The sequence below is a fragment of the Panthera tigris genome, chromosome C2 (genome assembly GCF_018350195.1).
Source record: "Panthera tigris isolate Pti1 chromosome C2, P.tigris_Pti1_mat1.1, whole genome shotgun sequence".
NCBI classification, from domain to species: domain Eukaryota; kingdom Metazoa; phylum Chordata; class Mammalia; order Carnivora; family Felidae; genus Panthera; species Panthera tigris.
In genome coordinates this window covers 12332501-12347370 of record NC_056668.1, presented here as the reverse complement: position 1 = coordinate 12347370, position 14870 = coordinate 12332501, and the positions used below count along the sequence as shown (strand labels likewise).

General features: G+C 45.6%; 1 protein-coding gene across 2 annotated transcripts in view; it reads right to left on the bottom strand.

Moving 5' to 3' along the window:
* Nucleotides 1-14870, bottom strand: part of CC2H21orf62 (chromosome C2 C21orf62 homolog) — a 33770-nt gene that overhangs the window by 8478 nt on the left and 10422 nt on the right. The window contains exon 2 of one of the 2 annotated variants that reach the window (XM_007090421.3): nt 1237-1354. The gene's annotated coding sequence lies outside the window, so the exon portion shown is untranslated. Of the gene's footprint in view, nt 1-1236; nt 1355-9489; nt 9562-14870 lie in introns of those variants that run through there. The other variant, XM_007090420.3, reaches the window with a different exon arrangement.

Below are 14870 nucleotides of genomic sequence, written 5' to 3'. Positions count from 1 at the left end.
CAGCACAGGGAAAGCGGTCCCTGTTTCCTTCTTAGCATCCCCACATGGCTTGCCTGGAGCTCTGCTCTTCAAGATGCCCACCCTGCCCCTGCCCCTCACCGGAAAGGCACAGCTCATCTTCTGAGCCAGGGGCCTCTGGGTGGTTTCCTTAGACCGGCAGCCAGAGCAGCTCCTGGCAAGACAAGTTACAGGCGAGATTACGGAGTCGGCACGGTATCTTTCCTGTCCCCAGGGGCTCCTTGCTGTGCCTTCATCTCAATTCCTTGGTCAAGGCTTATCCACTCTTTCCAGATGCCTGCTGCTAAAATCCTGCTCTCACATAGGGGTCTAAGGGCACTTGGGTAAGCCTTAATCTGGATTTACATAAACATATTCTTGCCCAAGCGTATTTGCCCTTTAGGCTTTATTCCTACTTGTGCCTTGTTAAAGGGATGGCAAGGATTAAATAGGAAGTCTGGGAGTCTGTGGGGCGGGGACTCCTCTTGAGGACACCAGAGCTGAGGGATCACCTGTTCCCGGGTCCAGTTCCCACTGGTCCGTGGCTGTGCAATCACCCTTCCCAGGCAGGCCAAGGAGAACGTCCTGGCTACTCTGCTTTCGTGCATGAGATGCTCGCGGGGACACTCTAGGTGTAGGACCTTGAGAAGCTCTTTGAGAAAAAACGGATTTGGGGCATTTTTCTTTTCTTTGGCTCTGTCTCACAAATGCACCGCAGGAGGTAGGTTACAGATACACGCTACGTAATGCGATATTTATTTTCTTAGGTTTACTTTATTTTGAGAGAGACCCAGGGAAGGACAGAGGGGCAGAGAGAGAGAGACAGAGAGAGAGAGAGAGAATCCCAAGCAGCCTTCGCACTGTCAGCATTGAGCCTGATGCAGGGCTCAAAGCCACGAATCGTGAAATCATGACCTGAGCTGAAGTCAAGAGTCAGACGCTTAACGACTGAGCCACCCAGGCGCCCCTATGTAAGATGATATTTACAAGAGAAGGGATAGCTTTGTTGTTTAATAGTCCAAAGCTTATAATGTTGAAAGGGACATGAATTTGGGTCTCTCCCCAGCGCTTCCTTACTGTGGTTAAGTGTTATCTTTTCTTTCCTCGTATTCCACCCCCAGCCCTGGTGTTATGAGCCACTGCATTTTCACACGCCCTCCCGAGTGTCTGCCTCTGAAGACACCGCCTTGTGCACTCTCTGTTGATGAGGGGCTCTTCCTGCCCCTGGGCCTTACTTACACAGTTCACAGTGAGAGGCGCGACACAGGATTCACCGTGATCCTGGTATGATCCGCATCTCCTTGGGTTTATACAGTGGGCGCAAAACTGTTCGCTATCATCTGACTTATTTCCTCATCTAGAGAAAGAGGAAATAAAGTTCACGTCTCCATAAGTTGGCATTTAGGCAAAATTAACCTCAAGTGTGTGGTTCGGGTCTCAAGAGCACCACGCTTTATTTTTGTGACGGTTCGTGTTCAACTCTCTGTATATTGCGGGCCACTCAGAAATGACTTGCGGAGTCGTCTCTGTCAACATGGTGCGGGGATGATAATACCTACTACACTAGGATATAACGTCAGTGTAGCAGGACGCACGTGGAAATGTAGAGTCTGTCCGTGAGTACTGTTACTACTAGTAAGTATGCTTACATATACGTGGTACTTAGTACTGTACTATGATATTTTATAAGGTCGGAACCATAATGATAATAGGGATATATTAGCATGCTCTGTCAGGGCATCCCAAAAGCCACCCCAAAGAAACATAAAAGTTACTGGCACATTTAATGCACTACTTACATCAAAACATTGAATAAAGAACAGGCTCAACATAAAGCAAAAATGCCTCTTTGCCCCATTTGTCCTATAACAAACAACAACTCGGATTTACAAACGTCCTTCTGCGATTCTGGGGAACAGGAGGGCTTGCAATCATTAGTGAGCAAAACCGGTCAATTGAAGTAAGTGTCCAATTCCCATTTCTAAATTGTTCAGTGGGGTAGCAGGGCATGGACTGTGATCAAAACACTTGCTTTCTGGTTTCTTCTTATCCCTGGTAGATACGGTGGGGGCTGAGTAAGGGCCCCTGTAGGTGTCCGTGTCCTAATTCCTAGAACCTGTGAATCTTGTCTTCCAGAGCAAGAGGGACTTTGCAGATGTGATTACGTTAAGGATCTTGGGATGGGGAGACCCTGGATTATCTGGGTGAGCCCAATGTAATCACAAGGGTCCTTCTAAGAGGAAACCGGAGGAGACAGAGGAGAAAAAGGCAATGTGGCAACAGAAACAGAGATCGGAGAGATATGGCTGGAAGCCAAGGAATGCCAGCAAACTCTAGAAGCTGCAAGAGACAAGAAACGGATTCTCCCCTGGAGCCTCCCCAAGGAAGGAGCCCTGTCGACACCTTGACTTTAGCACAGTCAGCCTGCTTTTGGACTTTGACCTCCGGAAATGTAAGAGAATACATTTCTTCTTGTGGAAATTTGTTAGGTAGTCATAGGAAACTAATATAGAGAATATAAGGAAATTACAAAGCACCCATATCAAACCACCCTTTGGACTAAACACACACACTAGGGGTGCCCGGGTGGCTGTCGGTTGAGCATCTGACTTGGGCTCAGGTCAGGATCTCGTGATGCGTGAGTTCAAGCCCCGCGTCGGTCTCTGTGCTGACAGCTCAGAGCCTGGAGCCTGCTTTGGATTCTGTGTCTCCCTCTCTCTCTGCCTTTCCCCCACTCACACTCTGCCTCTCTCTCTCAAAAATAAATGTTAAAAAAGTTTTTTTTAAACACGCTAGCCACTCTATTTACAGCCCTGCAGTGTTTGCTAATTGTTTCCTGTGTCTTACTACTCTCACTAGACTGGATCATAAGGAAGCTCTTGGGGTAACTCTATCCCAACCTCCATTACTGGCTTTCTGAAATACCAAGCTCAAAACTGTCCAGAGTAGTCATCCTGCATTGGGTCCAGCCCAGCGTAAATGAGGCATCTGGACACGTCTCATGAATTCCGAGGGGGGCCTGTATCCAGGTGGTGATTTGCATGTGTGGACCTGTCGAGGAAAAAAGAAGGAAGCGTGAAGACTGTGTGTGAAGGCCTGGGGCAGGGCTGAGTGGAGGGACAGGATGGCACTTGTCTCTTCTCAGCCCAGACTAATTAATGCCACGGGCTGAGTCCTGTGGAGCTGCAGGCAGAGGCTGCATGGACAGCTCTCAAGAACCCTGAGATGTGGGGCACGAGTGGCCCCTATCTGGGTGACGACACCGGGCTGGGGACAGAGTCGTTCCTCCCACTTGTGCACTGAGTGCAGGACAGCTCTGGTACGATGAGGAAGGAGGGACAAGCAGCACCATTTGGCCTTCCCTGGAGGATGGATGGGAGTGTCCCTGGTCACTCCTCTTTGGGCAGTGAATCAGTGGGGAGCCCCATGGCTAAGGCAAGGGACAGTCACCATCCAATGGTGGTTGGGGACAGAATCAAGTGAAGGGATCATTTCTGAGCATACGTAAGACATTCCTGGGGGCTCTATTGTGTAGACACAGAGGTAGGAAGGAGGCAAGGCTTTGTATCAGGGAGGTGGAAACACAAATCGGCAAAATGCAAGCTATTAATGTGCATTTGAACTTTTTTGTGCCCAGTGGTTGGTGAAGCCAGGACTCCTTCAAGGATCAGTTGATTACTGCTTTTAGATTAAATGTATTCAATAATGGAAATGGACCTGAGAGCCAACTTGAACAAACGAAAGCATTTTGTGTTTTGAAAGCATTGAGCTCAACTGGGTGTTGATTTCACCCATCGTTTGCTAATCGGATCCCGGACCCCTTGGTGTCGGTATGCTGTGTAAGTCAGGTTTCTGATGTGGCAAAAACCGGGTCTTTTTGTTGACTGTGGTTTCCCCAGTCCTTAGCATAGTGCCTGATGCATAGAGGCACTCCATAAATATTTATACTATCCCTACATTATAAATCCCTACATTAGCTAAGTCAGAGATGCATGTTACTGACCCTTTACTTCCACTTTTACCTTCCACCTCCTGGAATTGTGCAGTGTTATCATGTTACCAAAATCAGCAAGCAAAATGCATCCTCTTTAGCAAGAATTTCGGTGTTTGGCCTAGCCATGACAAAGGAAGCATACTGAGATTTTGTGTATGGGCAAGAGGATGGGAAATTCGAACCCAACATCCTAAGCCTTGCCTGTGAGTCCCCCCCTGAAAGCCACTGAATGACATCTGGCAAAAGCCCCATGAGGCATCCCCATCCTCCGTGGCTTTACCGATCAGCACCGTGTACGCTCGCAGTTGCCTAGGAATCTTCTCGTAAATCTGATGGAGACACAGGGTGAAACACACTTGCCTGGAACGATGACCACAAGCCCCAAGTCAGGCTCCCAGATCACTGTCCTTCCACTTCACCCTACACATCCATCCAGGGCTCACAGGAAGAATGAGCAGAGTTGGTAAATACTGATCTCACAGAGAGTGGTGAGCATTAGAAGGCATCACCCTAATTGCTGTCCGTTGAGGGTTTATGATAGCCCCCACTACAGACTCCCCCAAGAGCTAACCTTCAAGCGTCCAGTTTTGTAAAACTAACCTGGGACCGCTTTGCTCAAATTACGAGTGTGAGGTTGCCAAGGAAAAATGAGTCAGAGTAATCCCTTTTCTAAGAGATGAGAAGAAAAAAAAAAAGCCTGCAAAGCTTTAATATTTTAATTACCTACTTCCAGAACAATAAAAAAGGGACTAATATCTTCCACGCAGTGAGGTGCATTATGACGGTTTCATAAAGTAGCTTGAGCTATTTCCGCAGGACAGAAGCCTTACGCTTTTTCCTTTCATCTGTATTCAACCATTCCAACGATATTCAATCTTAGAAGCGTTAAGAATTAAATTTTCCTTTAGGGTTTTAGTTCCAAATATTGGAACCATAAGCAAGTTAAACCTTGCCGCTTTCATGAAAGACTTGTAAGGGTCTTTAAATGCCTCCTGGGAACAATGACTAAAGGTAATGTCAGATCCTGGAGCAGAAATAGGACATTAGGTAAAATCTAAGGAAATCCGCATAAAATGTGGACATTAGTTAACAATAATAATGTATCGATATCGGTTCATTGATTGTGACAAGTGCGTGTCCGTTCTGATGTAAGACGTAATAACAGGGGACACTAGGTAGGGGCATATGTGAAGTCTCTGTGCTATCTTCACAATTTTTCTGAGTCTAAAACTATTCTAAAATAAAAAAGGTTGTTTTTTTTTTTTTTTTTTTTTTGAGAAGAATGCCTCCTGATTTCATTGACGACTCCTTGGAGATTATTATTTTTGTGCTAACAGCAGAGCTCCAGTGGGTCATCTGAGCATCACAATTTGGGCTAAACTGAGCGCCCATGAAATGGTGTCTAGGTGTGACTCCAGATGAATTCTTTAGCCCTTCTGGCCGCGAGAAGATTCTGGCTTTCTTAACGGCCCTGGAAGCCAGGCAATTCAGAGATGCAAGTGGGAAGTGATCCTTTTATGGAAAATGGATCAAAACTGGAAGGGAGAGGCATCAGGAAATATTGTGGGAAGAAGTCCTGAAGGAATGTGTGTGTGTGTGTGTGTGTGTGTGTGTGTGTGATACTTCCCTCACGCGGCTTATGTTGTTCCCTGTGTCTAGGAGAGTTCTGTATTTCTCAACTGCTGAGAAACCAGCCTCATCTCTTAAACTGTCCTTGGATCCCACCTCTTTCATGAAACTTTAGTAGCTAGGGCTATGGATGGCGGTTCTTGTCCGCCTCCAACCTGTTTCTCTCTCTCTCTCTTTTTTTTATTTGAGAGAGAGAGAGAGAGCGCACACGCACGCATGCGAGCGGGGGAGGGGGCATCAAGAAAAGAAGAGAGAATCTTAAGCACACTCCATGCTCAGCATGGAGTCCTACACAGGGCTCTATCTCACAGCCGTGAGATCGTGACCCGAGCTGAAATCAAGAGTCGGACGCTCAAACGACTGAGTCACCCAGACGCCCCTCAAACCTGTTTCTCTTATAGGGCTTCACCAGTCTACCATATAAAAGAAACTAAAAACGAGCTTTTTATGAGCAAATCTGTAATCATACAGAGAGACTGTGCATGTTTTTGTTAGGTTTTTAAGCCACTCCCATCAGGCTTTTGTTAATATCACTCCATTCAAACCATTCTCATCAGCTTCCCAGTGACTCCTCCCTCCAGCGTGCCAAATCCAATGGTCAGTTGCCTGGTTTCATCTTGCTTGAATTCTTACCAGTATTCGACACGGTTGCCTATTCTTTCCTTCTTGAGCAAAGAACTTTCTGTTCTTCCCTGACACCCCATTCTCCAGCTTCTCTCGCTACCAATGGCTGCTCCTTCCCACTCTCTTTGGCTTGCGTCCCCTCTTCCTCCTTGTTATTGTTGCCTGCCCCTGGCTCAGTGCTTGGCTCTCTTCTTTGTGTATATCCACTCCTTTGCGTGCTAACCTATGGACTTAAATATTATCTATATGCTGATGATTAACCTGCTTCCAGACTCTTCCCTGAACTCCATGCTCATATATCCAGCACCTTGAAAACTCCACCTGAATATCCAAGACTCCTCAAACATAACTTGCCGGATACACGACTCTTGATTCCCGCGAGAGTTAAGACTGCTGGGTAGAGAAGACATTTTACCGTATCAACATTTTTCGGCATCAACACTTACTGCTCCACAGCCTTGGGTTCCCATGACTAAACCAGCTAAATACAGAAAATGGTCATCGATGATGGACAGCGTACTTCTCAATAAGAAATGTGGGAGATATGTGGTGTCAAAAGTTCATTGAAATTGGGAACCATAGATATGTTTAATTGATGAATAGTAACGTTCAACGACTGCTTCTTTCATGCCAGGTACTGTTCAAAGTACTTTTATGTATTTTATATCATTTAATCCCTAGTAAAATCATAGTAAAAGTAGACCTGATGGCCCCATTTTCGTATCAGAAGACGGAGACACATAGAGGCTAAACAGCTTACTCAAAAGGTCACGGAGCTGGTAAGAAAAAGTTAAAATTTGAACCCAGACAGCCAAACATGTTCTAGAGAATTGTGGTGGAAATTGCAGTGTTATTTCCCATCCTAGGGTCACGTTTCTATACAACTGCCTCGTATTCTATCACTAGACTCTGTGCCCTTTAACATAAAGCGTGTATAGGAACCTCATGCTAGGGGAATAGGAAACAAAATGAATGAAGTGAGTTCCAGTAGGCGTAAACATTTCAGAAACACTTTTTTTATTTTTTATTATTTTTTTCACTCATATGTGGAACTTGAGAAACTTAACAGAAGACCATGGGGGAAGGGAAGAGGAAAAAATAGTTTCAGACAGAGAGGAAGGCAAACCATAAGAGACCCTTAAATACAGAGACCAAACTGAGGGCTGATGGGGGGAGGGTGAGGGAGAGGGGAAAATGGGTGATGGGCACTGAGGAGGGCACTTGTTGGGATGGGATGAGCACCGGGTGTTGTACGTAAGTGATGAATCCTGGGAATCTGCCCCCGAAACCAAGAGCACACTGTATACACTGTATGTCAGCCAACTTGATGATAAATTATATTAAAAAAAAAAGAAACACTTTTTGAAAAGAACATTTATAAATTGGCTTTAAAAATAAGGACATTAGTTGAGTGCTGCTTCTGCATAAGGGGGGCAGGCTACCTCAGAGAGCGAGCCAATGGGAAGTCTTAACTAAAATATGTAGCTACTGTACCTCTCCTTGACACAGGACCTTCTGAGAACTAGTTAACCAGTGACTGCAAACTCCTTTCCATCTAATGACTTGGTCTATGCCTGGCTAATCCGATCACTGGGGTTCAGCCCCCACCCAGCTTGGCACATAGGCCCATGTCTGTGCCCTTGATCGTACACTCATGGAGCCATGTGGTTTGTCTGTTCTCCCCACTGACACAGAGGCACGATCTACTGGACACTGAATTAAAAAGTTGATAGTACTCCCCTGCTCATACTCGGTCTCTCTCTCAAAAATAAATACACATAAAAATTCTTTTAGAAAGTTGATAGTATAACAGCATTAAGCAGTAAAAATACTAGTATGGAAAAAGAAAATTGGGAAGTCTAAGTCAGCTGTTGAAAAGCACTCATTTCCATAGATACTTTATTAAAACTGTTATTTTCAGAAATGCCCAATTTCTGTAAAAAAAATTTAATGAGAATCTTTTTTTTTTGTTCACACATACTGCATTATTTGGTCTAAAAATAAAAGTTAAAAATTTCCCAAAGATCACAGTTTTCATTAAAAAATTTTTTTCAAACAAATGAGGCCTGATAATTTTGGTAGTTTTTAAAGACAGGTTTTTATATATATTATGCATAATTTCCTCTCCTCAGTATACACCAACACTTTTATTGCTAAAAAAAAAACAAAAAACAAAAAACAAAAAACCTGCCCCAAACATGTTTGTTAAAGAATGAACTATATGAACAAGAACTGTGTAAGAATTACCAGTTTTGGCTAAAAAAATCCCCATCTTCTTGCCTTGTAGTACAGTATTTAATATGTTTTTTCACTTTTAAATAAAAGGACAAATTTTTTAAAAAAGATAACGAGTCCACATGTTAATACTCATCTAAACTTCGTTTCTTATCTTCGTACGTTTTCCAATGAGCAGTGTATAAAAAAGCAATAAATGTAATCCTGTCACATAAGAACAGAGCAAAGGAATAGTATAAGCTGATGTTTTGAGAGTTCCCAGTTTTCTCTGTTTGGGATCACGATAAGGAAAAGAGCTATGATAGATCAGCTCTTTAAAAAAAGTTTTTTAACGTTTATTTATTTTTGAGGGACAGAGAGAGACAGAGCATGAGTCGGGGAGGGGCAGGGAGAGAAAGGGAGACACAGAATCCGAAGCAGGCTCCAGGCTCCGAGCTGTCAGCACAGAGCCCGACGCGGGGCTCGAAGTCATGAACTGTGAGATCGTGACCTGAGCCAAAGTCGGACACTTAACCGACTGAGCCACCCAGGCGCCCCTGATCATCTCTTTTATGTAATTGTTATTTCGCGTTGAAGACCGACAGGGAAGTAGAGCCAAATGTTTTAAATAGAAACAACAAGCCCCGGATCCATGGAGATATCTGTTATATAATAATATTACCCTAAGTAAATTTATCTGTTTAGAGACTAAATGAGAAGACCATTTCATTCTTTGCTGAATGCCCTGGAAACGTTTCCTTTGAAAGGCAGAATCTCCACAAAGAGCAATGCATATGCCTGGAAGCCTGAAAGAAACCAAACCAAAACAAAACAAAAAACACTTTCTTGGTAAAAGCCACCGTAAGTATACATTATGCTCGGGAAATGTAAATTCTGCCAGAAGACGGGGACGCCCACAGTGGCTCTTCAAAGGGTCGCAGAACTTGCCTGCAGTGCAGCCGAAATTCTGAAGCTTTGAATAACTGTCTTACGAGACACACTTTTCAAGAAAGAACAGAGGAGTTACTTACATCTGGGAGTTCCAACGTGAGGCTTGCTTTTCCACGCTGCGGACCTCCGCCTGGTTCTTCCCCCTGGCTTGACAGCTGGTTTAATCTGCAAGGCAGGATGGAATGTGTGGTCTTGCACTTGCTGTTGTTTTCCGGTTTCAGAGGGCCAGCGGCCCTGGCCGCTTCCATGGCAACCGGGGGGGGGGGAAGCTGCCCGCCTACTAGCTTCATTAACCACACAGCAGGAGAGAACCTGCCTTGGGGACCACCGGCCACTGTTTTGGGGTTCTACCGTGGAAAGTTTCCAGAAGAAACTAGGGAGACCGCCGCTGTCTGCTGATCCTGAAGGGCTGACAGGAATGGAAGAAATTCTACTTCAGCAGGAAATCGAGTGGGCTCAGTATACAGCATGATATTCCTAGATGCTTTTACTCTCGTGATTTGGTCCACTTTCTGGTCTGATGAATTGTTACGGATGCAAATGCCTGAACTGGGGGGAAAAAACTGTCCTCTTGTGGGTGTTCCAAAGAGAAAAATGGACTCATTTCAACTCCAGAGAGGTCGTCCTGTTCTCGCTCTTTTTTTCAGTTCAATTTTTAAAATGTTCAGAGCCGTAAAGCAAATAAATTTGGAAAAAACATTCTGTATACATTAACTGATGAGGGGTCAGTAAACCCTGGAGAAATCAGATGGATGGTGGTGATGGAGGAACATCTCACTAATTAAAAGCTCTAAAGGAAGCTAAAGTAATTGATTTGTAGTTACCTGGATGTAGATTATCCAATATTTTCAAGAAGAGAGCACCTTGTCAGGGAAATTCATTCATTTATATATTATTCATTTAGGGAACCCTTACTACATGCATGTGCTGTGCCAAGAGCTTCAAGGGACAACAGGGATAAATGTCATAGTTCTTGTCTTCAAGGAAGCTACAATATGGAAAGGGTAATTGTATAAGTTGATTGTGAAAAATATTTGGAGGCAGGCACAAAGGAAATACGTGAGAGTTTCAGGGGAGGTGAAAAATATTTGGAGGAAGATACAAAGGAAATGCATGAGAGTTTCAGGGAAGGTGGAGCTACCTGTTGGCAAGGAGATTGGCGACATCTTTGTAGAAGGGTAGCATTTGACCCGGGGCTTCAAGGATGGCTGGGATTTGAGTGGTCAGATATAAGGAAAAGGGACAATAATGCCTCATGGAGTGAGTCTTTGGCCAATGGAGAATGTGAGCCGATGGACGAAAAGCTTCCTCTTTTCTCACCCCAGACAGTCCTGACACCCAAGTCATCTGGCTTCGTAGAGGTCCACGGACCAAGCAACCCACGCAATCAAGAAAATTTCTAGAGCAAGGGTTTGGAGATGGGAGAGCCCCGTGCCTATTCAGCTCTTTGAAAGCCAGTGGATCATAATCAGGAGCAAGGGAACTGAGAATAGAGAGAATCCACTCTTTCCAGTGTTTACTTTTAGCAAGGCAAACATATAAATTCTATCATATGAGAATAGCGGAACACAGACTTTGGTTCAAATCTTGATTCCACTACCTTCTTGAACATTATCTTTTAAACTTCATGAGGTTCAGTTTCCTAATCTGTAAAGGAGATAGTAATACTTCACTGCAAGGTTGAGGTGGGGATTAAATGAGATAATATACGTGGACGGGACCCCTGGGGGTGGAGGAAGGGAAAACTGGCCAGATGAAAATGAACCGTCCCAGCTTTCCAGAACTACTGTGGCTCATCCAGGAGTTCGACACACCTCTCTTCCAATGCCTTTCTCTCTTGCCTGCCTCTGCTGTAGAGCCCAGAAAGCTAAGATATTCAACTTGCAGGGTCTTTAGCTACCATCGCAGCTGGGGCTCCAGATATGATTTCAGTTTTACTGATTACTTCTTGATCTGGAACTAAGTCACGTGGAGAGAGGACCATGGGGGCTTCGCTCAGGAACTGAGTTCAGTGGGGAGCGAGAAGAGACTTCTGGGCATCTCTGTTGCTGGCACGGACCTCGCCAGAATCGGCCAGGTCTGGGACCTCGCGCTCCGGGGGCGGCTTTCTGATTGACCTGCTTCCTGGTCGTGGCAGACGTGTCCTGGCTTCCTGTTGGAGAAGGTGGCCTCTTATTTCAACAACTTCGCGACTGTGGAAGAACCAGCAGCTCCCTCGATGGCCCAATTTCTCGGCGACCTCCTGAGTTCGACCTAGATTCTGTTCAACCCTCCCCATGACTCAAGAGCTGTCTAGTGTCTCAACCCTCCCCATCTAGTGTCTTAAATCTCCTTGCTGTTACACCTGCTGGAGCGGACTCTGTTGGTACCTGCCTCCTCTGTTTCTTCTTCCCGTGTGAACACAGAGGTTGCAGGAGCTGTTCCCGTCACTGAGGAGGGCAGAGCAGGAACGTGGAGCAGCCTGGTGCCTTGGGGACACTGCTGAACCCCTACAGTGGCTCCGTACCGCCCAGTCTGCGGGACAATGACAACATCGCCTGCCCACGGGTGTTTGCTGAGTAAGAGAAGCTACATAAAGTATTGGGCATAAGCTGGGCACAAAGGAGCCGTCGGATAATGGTGGCTTGTGTCATTATTACTCTTTGTTAGGACATCGATGCCTTCCAGGACCTCTTGCTGAGTGGGGGATTGGGACAAAGACATAGAGCGTGTGGAGGCGGGTTCCTCCCTGGAAGCTTGGAGGCCAAACAGACAGCCGCTGATGAAATACGGCTGGATCTCTGTGTGTAGCAAGTTAAACATTTACCACACGTTCATATCTCTCCATCTGCCTAAAACTTCACTTCTAAAACATGTGCTCTTTGTGTTAACGGGGTCACACAGTTTAAGTGGATTTAGCAAAAATGAGTGTTGGGAAGACTAATGAACCACCCCCGCCCCACCCGCTTAGGATGCCTGCTTCTTTCGGCTGTGGAATCAAAGGTGGTGGACAAGTGTTCGCCGTGGGCTCGAATTCTACTTTTGTCCTTGGCTAAATTTGTTTTCCTTCCTTCCTTCCTCTCTCTCTCCCTCTCTCCCTCTCTCTCCCTTCCTTCCTTTCCTTCTTCCTTTTTTTTCTTTCTTCCCTCTCTCCTTCCTTCCTTCCTCTTTCTTTCTTTCTTTCTTTCTTTCTTTCTTTCTTCTTTCTTTCTTTCTTTCTTTCTTTCTTTCTTTCTTTCTTTCTTTCTTTCTTTCTTTCTTTCTTTCTTTCTTTCTTTCTTTCTTTTCTTTCTTTCTTTCTTTCTTTCTTTCTTTCTTTCTTTCTTTCTTTCTTTCTTTCTTTCTTTCTTTCTTTCTTTCTTTCTTTCTTTCTTTCTTTCTTTCCTTCTTCCCAGAAGAGCATTGCAGGCTCCTGATAGCACATTCAAATAATACCCTGTGCACTAAGTAAGAGTGAAATTCCACACACCTCTCCAACTTCTCCTGCAGAAATAATGCCAGTTACAAGTCTGCTTTGAGGCAAGTCTTGCTTTGTCTTCAAACTCTCGCAACCGCTTTGATTGTTAATTAACATGTTGGTTACCTAAACTCTTTTCAAGCGAGGGCTCAAACTCCAGTCTTGCCAAAAGCCTTTCTCCCAGTATCATCATCTGAAGTCTCCGTTACCACCGGCTAGCCACCTCCGAATCGTCGAGCTGTATCTTTTATTAACGTTTGCTCCATCCTGGGCAACTTCAGGACGCATCTCAGGTTCTGTCTTTCCCTCCCAGCTCCTTCTGCGGCAACGTGAACATCCCTGTTACTCAGTTTGCTGCAGGATACCGAGGCTCCTGTCCTCACCAGGTAGCACTGATCGTGCTCTAGATCTTGTCATCAGCATGTGGCCTCTGTTCCAACCTCAAGTCGCTGCTGTCCCATTTTTGTTCTTTCTCTCCCCCACTCCCGCTCTGCTTTACCCCCACGGAAGCGTCTGTGTGTGGGGTGCCTTGGCTTCACTTTGTCTGTTTCCCCTCTCTTCGCTCTGTGATCAGCTGCTTCCACGTGCCCCTCCCCGCCCTCCGCCGATGACCCCTTGCTGTATGCACCATCGCAGCCCAGCCCTGGATTGCCCCCGTGGTCTGCCTTCTCAGCTCCCCCTCGTAGGGTGCAGGCACTCGTGGAGAAAATGCAAAGAGCTAGAAGTTCCTAATGTTGAGCTTCAAAGGGACCCCTGCTATTCGGCCATCCTTCCAGCTTGCTCTTGCCCGATGACTTTGATACCTCTCCTCTCCTCTTACCAAACACCCCTTCCTACCACAGCGCTCTCATTCTTATAAGCCGTCCTTGCATCTTATTTTCTTGACAGGAGCCGGCCACCCGGTCTGAGTTTTCTTATCACCCTGATCACAAAAGCACACGTCTTCGTAAACTACAGACACCTCGGATCGGGTACCTGTTGCACACCTCCTCGGATCCTTGTGGCCACACTTGTCTTCTACTCTGGTCACCGCGGTGGTAAGCAGCTCGGGCATGGGTCCAACCAGCTGCACATGAAGGCAGCCTGCGAGCACGTCTTGCCTTCCATGCTAAGGCTTCTCTGTTTTCACCGAGGTTTGGGACACGGCGGACGACTGTCGGCATCCTCGCCAATGCTACCTGGAAGTTCTGGGGAGTTAATGCCTCATCGAATATTCTCTGACCAACGGAGGATACAAACGGATGGATACATGCTACTTGCTTTCTCGCACCACGTTGGCAGTCCTGAGGTGCGTGTCACATGGGCCTCTCACGTGCTTTGTGGGGTCAACCAACTCAGAGAACCTCTCATTGCTTCGCTCCCCTTCACTGCTGCTTCTGGGGATCACAATCCCCAGCAAAGTATTTGCAAGGTAGGTATCTTTCTCTTGTCATCCTCTCTGGGGAAACCAGACTAAGACACATTCTTTGTTCTTTCCCGATTCCAAAATATTCTTCCTCCTCTGAGCTAAAAACTGACCCTTCCCATTTCCTGAGAGAGTTTTCTTCCATAATGATATCCTCCCCTCCTCCAGTAAGTAAAATCTTGATAGTTTTAAGGGATGTATCCTGAGAGTCTCAAAAAAGCCTACTTTTTGAGTACCTCTCTTAGATATAATTACCTCCATAAAATAGAGTACCTGAAACATCAAAGCGATGTCTTGAGACTCTTAAATGGTTTTATGAAGTGCTAAAGCAATTTTTCATAGTACATCACCTGCATAGCAACATTATCCATGAGCTTGCCCGGATCTACAAAGAAGTAGAGTTCCTACCATTTCATGAGAGTTCAAGCATATACAGAGATTGGTAGAGAATCACAATGGCGCGGTATGATAACAACGTTGGGCAGCTGGCCGGTGTTGCTCTCCAAATAACTGATCTTTCACGTACAGCATTTTCATGACAGACACGAGTACAACGTGTGCCTTGGCAGAATTGAAAAATCACTACCTACCTTGGACTGTGGGGGTCAATGGCAAATGGT